Source organism: Zootermopsis nevadensis, unplaced genomic scaffold (assembly GCF_977971745.1).
Source record: "Zootermopsis nevadensis isolate Lab colony 2312 unplaced genomic scaffold, Znev_1.0 Znev_ptg000005l, whole genome shotgun sequence".
NCBI lineage: Eukaryota > Metazoa > Arthropoda > Insecta > Blattodea > Termopsidae > Zootermopsis > Zootermopsis nevadensis.
The window spans coordinates 2,651,916-2,670,190 of record NW_028259137.1 but is presented as its reverse complement, the minus strand read 5'-3'; the positions used below and the strand labels follow the sequence as shown (position 1 = coordinate 2,670,190).

At 39.0% G+C, this 18,275-nt stretch overlaps 1 protein-coding gene across 3 annotated transcripts in view; it reads left to right on the top strand.

Moving 5' to 3' along the window:
* tup (LIM1_Isl and LIM2_Isl domain-containing protein tup) overlaps nucleotides 1-18,275 on the top strand; it is a 172,138-nt gene that overhangs the window by 107,947 nt on the left and 45,916 nt on the right. The window lies entirely within an intron of this gene.

Sequence of the window (18,275 nt, the reverse complement as noted above, 5' to 3'; positions counted from 1 at the left end):
TCGGAATAAAGTTGTGTCGTGGGGCGAGGTGAAGGTATGACGCAGTTAGGGAAAATAAAATTGTAGTCTGTTCTTTTGTTAAACTTTCTTGTGTGGTTCATTGAACGGTTTTGTAACCAAGCGAACGAAATTTTAATGAAGTGAGTTTTTGCTATAAAATAACCATTACCTAATTTTTTTGTAATTACATTTTCTAATTCCTCTTCAACACAATTATCAGATTACAGAAAACTCTTCAAGGAATTATACAATAAAATTGATATTTATTCTTATAGGCCTATTTATATTGCCTGTTATTTTTAAGGCGTATCTTGATTTGCTATTCGAATTAGGAGAAACATCTGACAAACAGAACAATATTCATGTCGCTAAGTTTTATTTATAAGACGTCACAGAAATAAGTTCTAAGTATGATCGACTCTCTGATTAAGCACCGTGCCCTTAAGACGTATAGCAAAAATACAGATCGATGCATTTTTACCCTGGAACTGGTTTGAGATAATCGCATATCTGCCTAAATAAAGGTAAATATTAATTTATTCTATAAGTGATTCCAGTTTCCTCTGATAGTGTATTATATTTCTTGCAGGCGGTTGCGAGATGGAATCTTAGCAGAACGAAGTTACTCTTATTATATACAGACACTATCTTGTTTTGTATTGCGTAGAGACTTACTATAAAAGTATAATAATTCTTCAACATCTGTTATCGTACATCATTTCTAGGACTCTGTAGACTCTTTAGTGAGCTCTCACATCAGATGTTCGTACTTTCACTATGTTAAAAAGTTCGATGTTAAAGTAGTCCCCAATGCCACGACATTCATGACAATTTATATAAATAACTGCCCACCGGTTTCGAGTTGAATCATGAGGACAGACAGATCAGACACCGTCAGTCCTGTAACTAACTAACTAGATGGTTTACCGAACCCGAAGTTTCATCACCAAACTAACCAAAGCCCTCCACCGGACCCTGTCCTGGGCCAACAAAATCCAGTCTCCTTCAACTCCTATCTCCCATAGATCCCGCCTGAGATTATCCTCCCATCTACGTCTAGGTCTCTTCCCCTCAGGCTTCCCAAATAGTGGACCCAACCAACCAGATGGCTTACGGAACCCGAAGGTTCATCACCGAATTAACCAAAGCCCTCCACCGGACCCTGTCCTGGGCCAACAAAATCCAGTCTCCTTCAACTCCTATCTCCCATAGATCCCGCCTGAGATTATCCTCCCATCTACGTCTAGGTCTCCCCAGCGGTCTCTTCCCCTCAGGCTTCCCAAATAGTGGACCCAACCAACCAGATGGCTTAGGGAACCCGAAGGTTCATCACCGAACTAACCAAAGCCCTCCACCGAACCCTGTCCTGGGCCAACAAAATCCAGTTTCCTTCAACTCCTATCTCCCATAGATCCCGCCTGACATTATCCTCCCATCTACGTCTAGGTCTCCCCAGCGGTCTCTTCCCCTCAGGCTTCCCAACCAATACCCGGTGCACACCTCTTGTCCCATCCATGCGCGCTACATGCCCAGCCCATCTCATTCTTCTCGACTTAATCACCCTCACAATACTGGGGGAGGAGTACAGATTTTTAAGCTCGTCATTATGCAGTTTTCTCCATGCCCCATCGCCTTCCCTCTTAGGCCCAAATATCCTCCTCAACACCTGCAATCTGTGTTCCTCCCTCAGAGTGAGAGACCATGTTTCGCACCCATACAAAACAACAGGCAAGATTAATTTTCAGGTTCTTAGAAATCAGACGGGAAGACAAAATATTTAGACGGTCGGTCCTGTAAGTGTTCATAAAGTGTACGCATAAAAAGGATGTTATCTGTGCTTTAGTCTTCCTCAGATCAGTTTTCTGACTACAGCTCTCGATTCACGTGAGAAAAATCGATATATCGATTTCCAAGAGAATGAGAATCACGGTACTAGTCTAAAGTGTGAGGTTAGGTTCAAACTGGAAATATCTTCTCCTTTTACTGACCGATTTTAAGGCAACAGTTTTATCTACGGAGAATTCATTTATTATTTTGTTTGTTCGAAATTTCATTGGCTTTCTGAGTTTCTATAGGAAATGTATTCATTGTTTGTGTTAGGCGTAGTCTGATATATGGCTGAAATCATCTTTGGTTTTATGTTTTTTCACAGAATCACTTTCTGTTTGTCATAATCTCATCTGTAACTAATCATTCGTGGATTTTCCTCTGATATAATCTCACGTACATGTAAATCCATCAGTGAGCTTCTGTTCGTGAGTTTTTTTAATCCCGTGACAAATTCACATGTTGATTTCCGATTATAAATACTTTTCTGGAGTTATTTTATAGGTTATGTCATTTATACGAAATTCATCTGATGATTCTGTTCGTCACAGTACCACACAGAGGGAAATGTAGGGGTGCTCTCTGCATCTGTTGGCTCCATGCTGTTTATGATAGCAGTCAGAGAAAAAAGCTGTAATTGAGCTGAGTGGAGAAACGAGCGTGTTGGGCGGACCCACACGTGCGTCTACGCGTTCGGTCACTTTGCTTTTAACGAGATTAAAGTGAGGGTGTGTTGCAACCCTCCATCCCTCCTGCTGCTACTCCAACCTCCCTCCTGCACACCCGCAGGCAGTGACAACTAATCGATACCCTGCTCCAGGGTGGGATCGGCTTTCGAGCGTTCTATAAGTCCTCCATAACGCAAGCATACAACATTAGCGAAGTGTCTGTCGTCCAATTGGCTCTAGCCCGTTCATGCTTTCGTCGTTTTAAACATTTCCGCATTCTATCGTGAAGAAAATCGAGAGTAATTTGGGTTTTAATGAAGTTTGTGACGGTATAATTGGAGCCCTGAACCAGAGGCATGTACCACAGGCCTAAAATTGGGGTACGACACCCATTGTAATACAATTATTTCCTCTTGAGTACATTTTGTTTTAAAAAAAGTGTGTTATATGTACTTCCCACTACAATATTACAGGAAACTTCAAGTTGGGATTATGTATACCATGTCAGTAACGTATTGTGTTGGATATGAATTAAATTTAAAGTAGATATTGGTAAAAAATATTGTAAACATGCTAATGAAATGTATTGAAAAGATTCTGATTATATAACATGTTTAATCGTAAGTTAACGTCTAAAAAAGTCTAATTTTTTAACAAAAATTATGTATATCTTATTAAAATCTTGTTCAAATGTCCTCGGGGTTTAAAATAACTATCGTCACATAATAAGTAAAATGTAATTTTATTTAAAAAAATCTGTCTATAAAACGAAAACCAGACATTTTAAGACGAGATTAGATCGAAACTACCGAAATGTCGTTAAAGCTTATTACTCAAGATTAATATTTATTTAATAACTGTTGTCGCAAATGTTTAGGGGGAAATCAGGGCAATATTTCGATCAGATGTTAATGAGATTCTGTGTCATGGACCTAATCTCGCAGTGACGTAGGCAATAACTCGAACGCTAGTCCCTTCACTGACACAGCCACTTAGCTCATTAAAAAAACCTACTTAGAAACAGCTAATCAACTTGTGTTATGTATTTTATAGTAAATGCTTAAGTAATTGTAATGACGCCTCTGTTCTTAAGTATGGTTCCGCCGAGCAGATGTTTTGCGTACTTTGAGTTACCATTCTGAAGCAAGGTGTCACCTCGACACCGTTCCTCCTCAGAGACCGTAATGAGAGCCTCTGGTAGTCATCAGACATGAGTCAGGGCGGCCACCAGAATATTCGTAGAAGACCGGGAATCGAAGCAGGTTCATCGTCCCGTAAACTGGTCACCGTACGTGTTATATATCTCGCAACTGAAGCCAGAAGTCTGGCGTTCCAGAAATACCACAAGGTATTGCCTGCCATATTCTTGTCCGTATCCTCATTTCTTAGAGTCGTCGTATTTTGGTTACGTTTTGTATTAATGCGCAGAGGCGCGCCGCGTTCTTTGTGTTGGGTTTCAAAGACCTGGTCGAAAATGTTTACTCGCGGTAAAGTGGTAACGAAATGTTTTTCGTACGACCCAGGAATGAAAGGACGCCGACATCTGTTGACGTCACAGTCTCACCCTCACCATCTTTCACCCGTAGATGTCGAGGTTTTTATTTATTTGATTGATCTATTTGGATAATGGTAGGACTCCTTGGATGAGTGATCAGCCCGACGCAAGGCCTCTACCTATACACAACGACGCGATCAAACATCCATGCCTTGAGTGGGACTCGAACCCCTTCTACGAGGTGCGATCGGAAAGTTTCAAGACTGTGTCAATAGAGGGCGAACCGGATGTAGTACGAGCTTCTGGCGCTAGGGGGTGCGGCCTACATTCATAGTGAATCAGTGTGCCAGCCGACATCATCGAATTAGGATTTGTTTCTTAGTTACGGGCGTTTTGGTAGTGCATTACACCGACCCTCCTGCGATTTCGGAATGGCGTGTGCATCAAATTTTGCCAAAGACTCGCCAAAACGGCTACGGAAACCTATGAAATGCTAAAGCAAGCATTTGGGGAGTCCGCAATGGGTCGTGCACAAACTTTTGTGTGGCATTCACGTTTTAAAAATGGCCGAACCTCTGTCGATGATGACGAGCGTTCTGGACGACCATCTTCGAGCACAACGCCCGAAAATGTTACGAAGATCGACGTCGTACCATCAACGACTTGTGCGACATTGTTGGGATAGGCTATGGGACCTGTCAGCTGATTCTAAAGGAAGAACTCCACATGCGACGCATCCTGTCTGAGGACCAGAAGCAGAATCGACTTCTCGTTTGTCAGGAGCTCAAAGATCTTGCAAGAACCGACCCCAACTTCCTTTCTAAGCTCCGTGTGACTTCTTCCTCTTCCCAAAGATGAAAATTCAGCTAAAGGGAAGGAGATTTGAGACGATAGAAGAGATTCAGGCAGAATCGCAGATGGTGCTTGACAGGCTGACAAAGAAAGATTTCCAGGGATGCTTCCAGGCTTGGCAGCGGCGCTGGGATCGTTGTGTTCACTCCCAGGGGAACTACTTCGAGGGTGATGGATGAATTTAATACCTGAGATAAGTGTACGGGTTTTTATACGCGCAGTCTGGAAACCTTTCGATCGCACCTCGTAAGTCTAAATTAAGGATGTTTGTGAACGAGCAGTCGACTAAACATTGCTTTGTGAATGGAAGATGTTATTAGCACTTTAGACTGGAGAAAACTATGTTTTGAGAAGTGGGCGTGACATTTAACTTGTCGCTCGTAAAAGAGATCACATACTGATTAAAAAAATATTATTGGTAGGAAAACCTCAAGGGAGATCTAGGATTAGATGGAAGGATATTATTACAAGATTTGAAAGTTTTACTGACATTTCAAAGGTGTTCTGAACGGTGAATAAAAGGTGGTTATGTCGTTGGGAAACATGGTTCAGACGAACAGATGAGCTACTCAATAATCCCCCTTTCCTATGGAGTTAGTACGTTAATCTTGATGCTGCTGTTGAAGCAAGTTCTTTGTGGTTATAAAGTTACTGTCTCTTGCATTCACGGATCTGAAGTTTTCGGTACACATAGAATTCCACGTTTTTCGTGCTCCGTACTACAGGGTCTCTGCCTTAAATTAATAATCACCGTTGTACGCTTGGTCTTTAGCGTTCATGTAGTCAACACGGGCGTTACGTAACACGGCTGTTAGGATGTGTATCCGGGGTCACTAAATTATGCATAAATGTCCAAGAGCAAAGCTCCATCGTAAGCCGTACCCACAGGCCTGCAACATATTTATTGTTCATCCCCTCATTACAGATTCACAAAGGACTGTGTCCTGTTTAGAGCATTTCTGTATCCACAGACTTACTCATTCTGTCTCTGAAAGGTAAAAACTCGGTCCTCCAGGGAATTATACGGGAATGGGCTACTGTTGGCGTGTCCTGAATGCATAATCAGCTAGAACTGACAATAGAGCATCTTCAGCCATGTTAGATCCAATTTAAATGGAAGTTTACACTACCAGTTCTGCGTCATTATCCGAAACTGCTAGTAGGTAAATCGGATTTATTCTAGACTGTTTTGAAGTAGTTCAGGACAGATTCCAGTTGTAGTCTTTTATGAAAAGGACGAAGGATATTTATTTATAAATAAATAAATATCAACTGTAGTACAGATGACATTTAAAGTTTTCACAACGCGATTTTCAATATGACTGTTTTCTAGGATATCTGGTAGAAGTTTACCGACGTTTTTAGAGGTCCTTGCTGTCTCCATCATCAGAGTAATGACCCTGATCCTCGTCGGTAAACATCTACCAGGCTACAGGACGCAACGTCGTAGAACAAAGCAATCTTCAACTGCTGTGCACTCTCGGAAAGGTTTCGTGGATGCACATGAGAATTTCAACATTTTTGTATAATTTATCGATCAGTCACTCTTGATCGTAAAACACGTGGTAATATCTTGGCGTCATGAGTTCAAGTCTCACCCGGGACATGTTCTTTTTATTTACGTTCCTGTAGAATACGTCAGTGACAGCTCAGTCGATGATGTGACTGACTGTTCGACCGACAGATAGTGTTTTTTGTCTCTAATGTTGCATCCAAAGAGCTGAAAGGTTAGGTCAGATGGGGAAACAGAAAATGATTACACAGTTTTGATGAGAAACCTCTTAGAATAGCGGGAAAGAGATGAGATGATAATATTAAAATGAATGTTAAAGGAAAATATATTAGGAAGTTGACTGTAGGTGTTAAAAAACTTAGGATTTTTAAAGTGGCTGACTTTTGGGTTAGTTGTGATGTAGGATCATTTTGTTCGATGTGTTTGTTTTAAGAAACCGAACTCCATTATTTTTGAACATTTTTATGACTTAAGAAAATACTAGGTCGACATTTGTTAATCAAATATGTTTTGTAAAGCATTATTTAAGGACATAAGTAAGACGGACGTAAATATATGACTTTGCTCCTTTATTTATGATGTTTGGCTAACTCACGCGGAGAAGTACTTTGTTCGGAACGTGTAGCCAGCCTATCTGAATTTTAAAAGCCAAATACGTTTAGTCGCCGACCTCTGGTTCACGCAGACTACGCTAATGTAATCAGGGTCCACTATTCGGTCTTCGTGGGTGTGCTGAAGGAATTAGCGTGTGGTCGGACTGCAGAGAAGGGACCTAGTGCGCTTCAGCGACCGTCCTGCGCGCGCACATACATTTGCGAACACACATAAATATACTGCTAGAGATTTACTATTTTAGCCGAGTTATGATTCCTATTGTGGAGGTCTGTCTGTCTATCGAGACATCTGCTTGCTGGTTTTTTGTGAAAATAACTTTATTATCATCAACCTAAGGCGATTGAATCGTATGTGAAATTAAAATACACTAATTATTTCTACAATTTTTTTCAGAGTCATTACCCTTCTGCACGAACTTCAGTGAATTCAGGCAGAATTATAGTTCCTTTCTTTTTACATCGCTTTAATGTTAAATTTAGTTACAAGTTTTCAATACAGTTTGACCTTAATTACTTCTGTCTATTTGTATGCTTTAGAAAATCATCATTAGCTTCTCTCTAGCAACAAACACTTCGTATTATCACGATATCATAGAACAAGTTAGGAAATTCAGACGTAGCGTAACAATTTTTCGCGTTCTCCAGACTTTGACCGTAGAACTTTAACGAAAATAACAACTGTATAACCAAAGTTGTCTTGAGATTTCAAACTTAGTGACATCGGTACGCAGAAGTGCATATCGTCTTAAGGTAAATTGCCCGCATGTTGCCCGATTTTAACCCGAAATTGAAATGTTTACACAAATTTAGCAGTGTTCCCCCAATACAAAAAATTTAAGTAAAATCTGTCGGGCCGTTCTCAAGATGTTTCTTGTAAAAGCGGACAGACAGAAATTTTAATTTGTACTCTGAAGAGACGCGAATGAACGTACAACTAGAACTGATAAATATTTTTGGAACATACAAGACTGAATGCAAAGTAAAAACTACGCGTTGTGGGATTTGAGTTTTTTAAGGTGATGAGTCTAAAGATGGCTGTCTTCTGGGGTATGGTCTGGTAGAAGTTTATCGATGTCTCAGAGGTCCTTGCTGGCCCAACAACCTAGAAGACAGCCATATTCAAAACTACACGTTATAGAATCCGGTATTAGATATAGGTGAGTTGTTAGTTTAACATTTTAGTCTATGGATGTCAGAGATACGAGGTGCGATCGGAAGGTTTCCAGACTGCGCGTATAAAAATCCGTACACTTATCTCAGGTATTAAATTCATCCATCACCCTCGAAGTAGTTCCCCTGGGAGTGAACACAACGATCCGAGCGCCGCTGCCAAGCCTGGAAGCATCCCTGGAAATCTTTCTTTGTTAGCCTGTTGGGATAGGCTATGGGACCTGTCAGCTGATTCTAAAGGAAGAACTCCACATGCGACGCATCCTGTCTGAGGACCAGAAGCAGAATCGACTTCTCGCTTGTCAGGAGCTCAAAGATCTTGCAAGAACCGACCCCAACTTCCTTTCTAAGCTCCGTGTGACTTCTTCCTCTTCCCAAAGATGAAAATTCAGCTAAAGGGAAGGAGATTTGAGACGATAGAAGAGATTCAAGCAGAATCGCAGATGGTGCTTGACAGGCTGACAAAGAAAGATTTCCAGGGATGCTTCCAGGCTTGGCAGCGGCGCTGGGATCGTTGTGTTCACTCCCAGGAAAACTACTTCGAGGGTAATGGATGAATTTAATACCTGAGATAAGTGTACGGGTTTTTATAGGCGCAGTCCTGAAACTTTCCGATCGCACCTCGTAATGTGACATTTATTCGAAATCTGGGAAGGTGTGTCGGTAAAGTAGTCGTGAGATTAGGCAGTGTGGTGAGCTGACGCCGCGGTAAATACGGGATAGGGATCGATTCCACACTCTGCCCTCTAGCGGGACGGGAACTGACACATGGCGTGCCACGCAGATTTGCTGGGGGGTTTCGTCTAGTGTCACGCCCTCAGAACCGTGTGGAAAACCGCTCTCAGATTTTCACCGTCCGGTTTAAATACAAAAACCAAAAAAAAAAAAGCTGCTTTTAAGAATACGCAACATTCCTTGAAGTATTTCAAATCCGTTTTTATAACTAATGAGATAGGGCAAATCTTATTTTTCTCGTTCCCTATTCTGCGATTTTGAAACTAAATTTGCAGAAATTTGCCTGTCTGTTCGTGTGTAAGAACTCGAGAGCAGACGAGCGAATTTTAATGATGCGATAAAATAGTTTGGCTGAAATTCGTCGACGTATTCAAGCTTTGGTTAGAATCAGCCACTTTACATGAAGAGTTGGTTACGATTTTGACCGCGAAGTGACTGGCAAATCCCAGCATCCGATGTCCCCTGCCAGACGCAACCAACTCATGTGCGTTGGAGAATCCCTCATTCTACGTCTCGGGGCTCCATTCGCAATTTTCAAAGGCCAATCCCGAGAAAGCACCATTTACGACATTCTGTAGTCTGAATTTCATATATTAAGAATCGCACTGATGACGGAGGCAGTATGACCTCTGAAACGTTGGTTAACATCGACCAGACTACACAGCGCAACAACCCAGAAGACAGAAATCTTCATACTCATCGCCCTGATGACGGAGGCAGTATGACCTCCGAAACGTTGGTTAACATCGACCAGACTACACAGCGCAACAACCCAGAAGACAGAAATCTTCATACTCTGATGACGGAGGCAGTATGACCTCTGAAACGTTGGTTAACATCGACCAGACTACACAGCGCAACAACCCAGAAGACAGAAATCTTCATACTCTGATGACGGAGGCAGTATGACCTCCGAAACGTTGGTTAACATCGACCAGACTACACAGCGCAACAACCCAGAAGACAGAAATCTTCATACTCTGATGACGGAGGCAGTATGACCTCTGAAACGTTGGTTAACATCGACCAGACTACACAGCGCAACAACCCAGAAGACAGAAATCTTCATACTCTGATGACGGAGGCAGTATGACCTCTGAAACGTTGGTTAACATCGACCAGACTACACGGCGCAACAACCCAGAAGACAGAAATCTTCATACTCTGATGACGGAGGCAGTATGACCTCCGAAACGTTGGTTAACATCGACCAGACTACACAGCGCAACAACCCAGAAGACAGAAATCTTCATACTCTGATGACGGAGGCAGTATGACCTCTGAAACGTTGGTTAACATCGACCAGACTACACAGCGCAACAACCCAGAAGACAGAAATCTTCATACTCTGATGACGGAGGCAGTATGACCTCTGAAACGTTGGTTAACATCGACCAGACTACACGGCGCAACAACCCAGAAGACAGAAATCTTCATACTCTGATGACGGAGGCAGTATGACCTCCGAAACGTTGGTTAACATCGACCAGACTACACAGCGCAACAACCCAGAAGACAGATATCTTCATACTCTGATGACGGAGGCAGTATGACCTCTGAAACGTTGGTTAACATCGACCAGACTACACGGCGCAACAACCCAGAAGACAGAAATCTTCATACTCTGATGATGGAGGCAGTATGACCTCTGAAACGTTGGTTAACATCGACCAGACTACACAGCGCAACAACCCAGAAGACAGAAATCTTCATACTCTGATGATGGAGGCAGTATGACTTCTGAAACGTTGGTTAACATCGACCAGACTACACAGCGCAACAACCCAGAAGACAGAAATCTTCATACTCTGATGATGGAGGCAGTATGACCTCTGAAACGTTGGTTAACATCGACCAGACTACACAGCGCAACAACCCAGAAGACAGAAATCTTCATACTCATCGCTGTGAAAACCTCAAATCATACATAAATCGGAAAGTTTCCAGACTGCGCGTATAAAAACCCGTACACTTATCTCAGGTATTAAATTCATCCATCATCCTGAAAATGAAAATGGTAGTACTATTTTTTTTTAAATTATATAATACTAAATTTAATTAAAATCGGGTATTCCCGTTCTTTAATTTATTCGTTTTTAAGATGGAAGATAATTTCGCCATACGTCGTGTTAGGTACGGATGAACTCAACGCACAATTCCGAAGACTCGCGCGTTTTGGATATTAATTTAATTTCCGCTGACATTTATTATAAGTCGCTGAAAACTTTGCAAATAGCTTATGTTTATCTCTCAATAAATAACTTCTGGCAGAATTTTGCAGTGTTTAAAAACACTCATAACTCAAACACATGGAGAGAACAATGGTTGGTACTACTGCTATTAACTCGTGGTTTTATTTGTGGTTTGTGATGTTTCATTCCCTTAACTGAAATATTAAAAAAAAATCCTTTAAACTCGAGGAAGTTAACATACACACAAATATTCCGCTTCACGTCGTACTCGAGTTGAAGTTTAAGGAAGACGTAGCCAATTAACACTCTTGTAATTAGAAGTTTACAAATTACCTGATTAGCAGCTAGTCGTGCCTCAGTTCAGACCGTTTAACGTCAACAAGCCGATGAGATGCGGGCGGAGAGAGGGGGGTGGGTAACGAGGCATGAATTCGACGTAGCACATTCAGGACAAAATAATTTTGCTGCTATAATGAGCTGCTCTGTACAGAGTTTGATGTTCAACTTATTTACTTCTCTCTGTGAGTAAATGATATATATATATATATATCTGTTAATGATGCATGTTTACTCACGTTGCTTAGCTACAGCTTCGTTACAAAGTAACATAGCTTACAAAAATTCGAATTACTTAACACATCTCTTTCTTTAAGGTTGATAATTACTCGGCATATCGGATAATTCCCTTATTCATGTAACCCAAAATGACCAAAAAAAATTTATCACACGCTCACAAAATCCAGTAAATTTACCCTGTCGTGAGATAGTTTGAATCCGAGTCCACGCGTTCGTCATCTGTTTTAGTAAGATATATTTTAATTATCCTCTCCTCTCTTTCCCGTCTCCCCTTATTACTCGAGGATTTCCGACCCAAAATTTTGTGTGAATTTATCTTTTCATACTTTAACATGTGCTTTATATTTTATTCTTAATTTAGGCCCCAAGTCCTGTACTGGAGACTTCGTGAATTGAATTTATATCTCACATAGTCTCTTAATCAAATTTCATTAAATTCTTATGCCATTTATTTAATCGTCAACACATTTCTGTCTATAGTTTACTACTCTCTGTGTAATTATATATTTAATTAAGCCTGTTATATTTATTTGTTATCTTAATTTTTTAAACCATGGCAGAACTAAATGTATACTACATGCGTAGTGACAATAAGAGATTGATATGATGGCCGTGTTGAGAGTAGATTTAATTAAAAAAATATTATTCATCAATTGTCTTATCCTGTCATACTTAATACAATGTGGAAACCAACATAATCCGGATTATAATTTGACTTGACGTTTTATATGTACGAGGCTTTGTCTTCTGTCCAATGACTGGAACATGAACTGAATCTTTGTCAGAACAAGGTCCTGAGGAAAAAAATTCTAACGTAAGAAATAGTTGCAAAATTTTACTGCAGAGAATCAGACAATAAGTTGAATAGTATTAGTGTGTTTAAATAAAGTAATATGTAGAATATAACAGATCAAAATATATGTGAAAATGTGTACAAATTTAGATCGAAAATTCTCATATATAAACATATTCGTAAATAAACATATGTGTGGGAAACAATATTAAAATTGATCTTCGAAGAATGTAGTGTTAATTTTTGTCCAAATTTAGCTGACTTAAGATAAGTGTCCGGTGAAACTTTTATATAAGTTTACGCGGTAATGAACATTCTGGTTTCTTAATAACACAGAATTTCACTACCAGATCAGTAACTATCAGCTTTTGAAGGAGGAATTTATGGAACTTGCATGGAGTTATTTGGTAAACTCATTATTTAGCTGTGTGTAGATCAAACAGTTACGTCACAAAAATAAATTTTACCTGAAAACTACCCCAACTTGCAAAATATCACGTTACCGATAAACAGAGAACAAATTACGTGTTGTTTTTAAATAATTAGATGCAATAGTAAGTTAATCGGTAGATAGTACAAAGGGTCTGCTACATCAAAACGACCCACATTTGTAGGTATGCAGATACGAGGTGCGATCGGAAAGTTTCAAGACTGCGCCTATAAAAACCCGTACACTTATCTCAGTTATTAAATTCATCCATCACCCTCGAAGTAGTTCCCCTGGGAGTGAACACAACGATCCCAGCGCCGCTGCCAAGCCTGGAAGCATCCCTGGAAATCTTTCTTTGTCAGCCTGTCAAGCACCATCTGCGATTCTGCCTGAATCTCTTCTATCGTCTCAAATCTCCTTCCCTTTAGCTGAATTTTCATCTTTGGGAAGAGGAAGAAGTCACACGGCGAATAAGGAGGGTGCGGGATGACGGCCATGGTGTTTGAGGCCAAAAACTGCCGAAATTTGAGGGCGGTGTGCGCTGGCGCGTTGTCATGATGCGTCGCATGTGGAGTTCTTCCTTTAGAATCAGCTGACAGGTCCCATAGCCTATCCCAACAATGTCGCACAAGTCGTTGATGGTACGACGTCGATCTTCGTGAATGGCCTGCCGAATCTTCGTAACATTTTCGGGCGTTGTGCTCGAAGATGGTCGTCCAGAACGCTCGTCATCATCGACAGAGGTTCGGCCATTTTTAAAACGTGAATGCCACACAAAAGTTTGTGCACGACCCATTGCGGACTCCCCAAATGCTTGCTTTAGCATTTCATAGGTTTCCGTAGCCGTTTTGGCGAGTCTTTGGCAAAATTTGATGCACACGCCATTCCGAAATCGCAGGAGGGTCGGTGTAATGCACTACCAAAACGCCCGTAACTAAGAAACAAATGCTAATTCGATGATGCCGGCTGGCACACTGATTCACTATGAATGTAGGCCGCACCCCCTAGCGGCAGAAGCTCGTACTACATCCGGTTCGCCCTCTATTGACACAGTCTTGAAACTTTCTGATCGCACCTCGTATAAGCTAATTACCGTATTTTGTATAGGAACTTGGTCAGTAAGTTTAATCATAGGTTCTACATAAATGTAATGAATAAATGCCTAGATATAAGATAAAATATAAAAATAATAAAGTCTCTTTCGCATGGTTTATGTCTGTGTACTCAATTTGAAATTAGTGCAATATTTAATATTTAATTCTGACAGCAGTTCCATGGCAATTTGTAGGCAGCTACTCCGCTTCTCGACTCTCTTTTGTTTGCAGAAGACTTTTCCTTTGTGAACTTCGCTGCTGTAGATACACACAGACGTTTTCCTTTGCAAGCACATTAAAATTAAATAGGATAAAGTTGAAACTATTTGTGTAAAAAAAAAAAAAAATTCAATATCTACTCAAGTCGTAAAGCCTGTCTCTAGCTCATTAAAATTTCGTTTCTCAGTTCCTATTTCAGTAGTAAAAATGTCAGGTCTTCGAGTTTTAATTTTTCGTTTTGATATTTTAACATGAAAATTTTTACCAGGGAAAGGATTGTTCTGCTCTATGAAGGAAGTCAGGGTAATTTTCCTCAAATTAATTTCAGCGTAGCAGAAACAATATTTACTGCGTGAGGTTAATTATTTATTTTAACAATTCAAGTTATAAAAAAATTACAACAGAATTGTAACTCATAGTCTAGAAGCAACCGATGATTCACCTTTTAGAATATCCTTTGTATTGTCCTTATTTTACCTCTAAGTCCTTTGTATCAGTAACGATATCATGTAGATTCGTATTCGTACAATTAAAATAGCATCATTAAGTGATCTAAAAATCAGTACAACTTTCAGGATGTCTAATTACGAAATCCTACGATGTCTTCAGTTGCCTCCGAGTGGACCAAGGCTTTTATTTACACTGGACAATGCAGCACGGACATGCATATAATTCCGTTCTGAATTCCGACCCCTCAAATTCAATTTTGATCTGTTCAAGACGACACCCGTCCGACTTTGTTTGGCAGCAAAGTACTTAGCATGCCTTCAAATATAAATGAATCTGCTGACGCTCTGAAATGCACAGTTGAAAGACTTTTATGTTTTATTCTACTCTGGGACTCTAGACCAGTGGTATTCAACCTGGGGTACGCGAAGACATCTTAGGGGATACGTGAAATTTAAAAAATATATTATTTTATGATAAACACTGAATAATCAGTAATGTAATTTATTTAATTTATTTTAGATGTAGATTATATGCTCTGTATAACTTGAATTATACACCAACAACTTTGGGGGTACAAAGTTGAAGAGAAATTATATCTGGGGGTACGCGAAGACATCTTAGGGGGTACGTGAAATTTTAAAAAATATATTATTTTATGATAAACACTGAATAATCAGTAATGTAATTTATTTAATTTATTTTAGATGTAGATTATATACTATGTATAACTTGAATTATACACCAACAACTTTGGGGGTACAAAGTTGAAGAGAAATTATATCTGGGGGTACGCGAAGACATCTTAGGGGGTACGTGAAATTTTAAAAAATATATTATTTTATGATAAACACTGAATAATCAGTAATGTAATTTATTCAATTTATTTAAGATGTAGATTATATACTATGTATAACTTGAATTATACACCAACAACTTTGGGGGTACAAAGTTGAAGAGAAATTATATCTGGGGGTACGCGAACAAAAAAGGTTGAATACCACTGCTCTAGACTAGTGGTTCGAGTACCAATTTTGGCCCGCAAATTATACTTAATGGACCCGCTTTGGAATTGCACGTGTTAAGCTTTTATATTTATTTTTTTTACTTAAACACTGGAGTAAAAACAAGACAAATTAAATTGTAATCCTATTTTAGATTTAAATTTTATTTGGTGTATATATGATTTAATCATAATGGATAAGAGAATTTTTGGGATAGGGTTTAGAAAGTTTGAGAAGTTGATACAGACTGTATCAATTGCTATCAGCAATAAAATGTGCTTTGGTCATTTCGGTGATGAACCTTCGAGTTCCGTAAGCCATGTAGTTAGTTGATTAATGAGGCAACATAAGAATGTAGCCTAGTCGCATTTAAGTACTGACGTCATGAGATGAATAAATCCCTTCACTCATTATTGACCTCGGCAATATATTGAGATGAGTGATTAGCTTTACGTTCCGTCCGTTTTAACCCTCCCCCGGGGGGGCAGGGATAGGACGTTGGACGCTGTACTATGAGATGAAATAATAACAGATAATTCTTTAATAAAATGTACTTGTTTTCTCACTGGTAAGCTGTTCGACTTGAGACCTAAATATTGTATTTATTTTTAACAAGTTTCTAGGTTTTGAACCGCTATACGAGTTGTGTGATCGTCACGAATTATTGATTTATAGACCCAGTGTGACCTATTTTTATGTAGAATTCAACCCGTTTATGTATGAATTGACTGAGAAAACTACGGAAAGTCTTAGTATTTGTGTTTGAGAGTTGTACGAGACATTAGTGCTTAACTTACCACGACTGTTGGCCGACTTACATTAGCCATCGTGTCGCTTGGCATCTTTATATCACAAGGCTTGCCGTATACTGCGCCCTGTCTAAAGAACAATGGACCCTGAGGTCTCAATTATGCTGGGGTTCAGCAGCAGATGTCTCCACAAAAGGTACGTGGACCATGACACGGGAGTACACGACGCGACAGCCACTGGGCATTCAGGATGTCCGGCAAACCGAGACGGCATTCAGTCAAACAACTGCCATGATTTCGGTCCTCCTTACTGAAGTATTTCATGCTCTAGAACCGATGTGTTTGCCCAACTTTGTCATTGTGTACAGCTGTAAAACTCGACTTCTTATACAAAAATATTTTCTAAATACATTTATCCGCTTAGGTTTTAACCCCAGATCGCGTCTGAACGAGACTTAAGAATGAAAATACCAGAGATTTATTTCAATTACAAATTATCTGAATTTGTTTACCGCGCTGATTGTAAAGTATACCTCAACTTTTAAATGTTAAATTGAATAAAAACTTTGTTTAACTCGGTAGTTTCATGAGATGATAAAGTTGCGTCATATTGTGATATAAATATATATTTGTTTAAATCTTATCAGTCTAATCACAATAAAATTCCTATTAAATATATTAAAATATTACTATAATTAATATTTAAATATTTAAAATATATTAAATGATGTTCTCTATCGAAATGTTCGATTTACATTAGAACATCACTTTTTTACACGACATGTTTCAGTTCTAAAAGAACCATCTTCAGGTGTATAAAATTATATAAACTTATAAACTAAAGCATTTAAGAAATTATATTTAAGTTTATATTATTTTATACACCTGAAGATGGTTCTTTTAGAACTGAAACATGTCGTGTAAAAAGTGTTGATCTAATGTAAATCGAACATTTCGATAGAGAACATCATATAATATATTTTAAATATTTAAATGTTAATTATAGTAATATTTTAATATTTAATAGGAATTTTATTGTGATTAGACTGATAACATTTAAACAAATATATTAAACAAATCGGTAGTTTTATGTAATTTATTTAATATATATATATAAATATAGTAAAATGTAATCGATATATTAAACGAGTCTGGGAATGATTAATCGAGATTTGTTAATAATTTTGCCTAAATTAATATGAGTGAATATATCACAGATTTTTTGAAAGGTGTTTGGAGGAAGATGGGAACGGCATTTGACGGAAGGGTAATTACAAAATCTGATTTCTGTCATGAAATGTCAAGACATTTGTGTATCTTTGTAATTAAACTTTTAATCTGAAAATATATATCTAATAGGATTAAACTCAGTGTCCTCCAGCCTTCGAATGCGCAGGGCTAAACATTTTTAATTTCGAATTGAATTACCATTCCTAAAATATTCCTTGGATTGTCTCTGTTTTAATTTTAACGTGTTTAACAAATAATGGTCATTTGTCTTTAGGGGACCATTTTGGTCGGATAATCGGAACTTTGATGTGTTTCTATAGTGACCGAGGGAAAAGTCAAGTTTAGAAGAAATAAAACGTTTGTCGAAGCACAAAGAGTGATTACGTCAAGATTTGCAAGATTTGTTTGTCGTGAGATAAAAAAAATTTAAACCGAAATTCTTAACTCTGTGGTTTAATGGTTTGTTTATTCTCGTGCCCTAATATATTTGGGATGTCGTAAAGTCTAGACGTCTGGCTTTAGGAAACATTATACAAATGCAGCAGATCAGAATTTTAAGACTGGATATACAGCACTTGAAGTGGAATGCCACATGGAAGGAGATCAACATCGGGAGACGGATGATGACGTCAGACCTTGTTGAAATTTTAAGTACGAAGTGGACAGA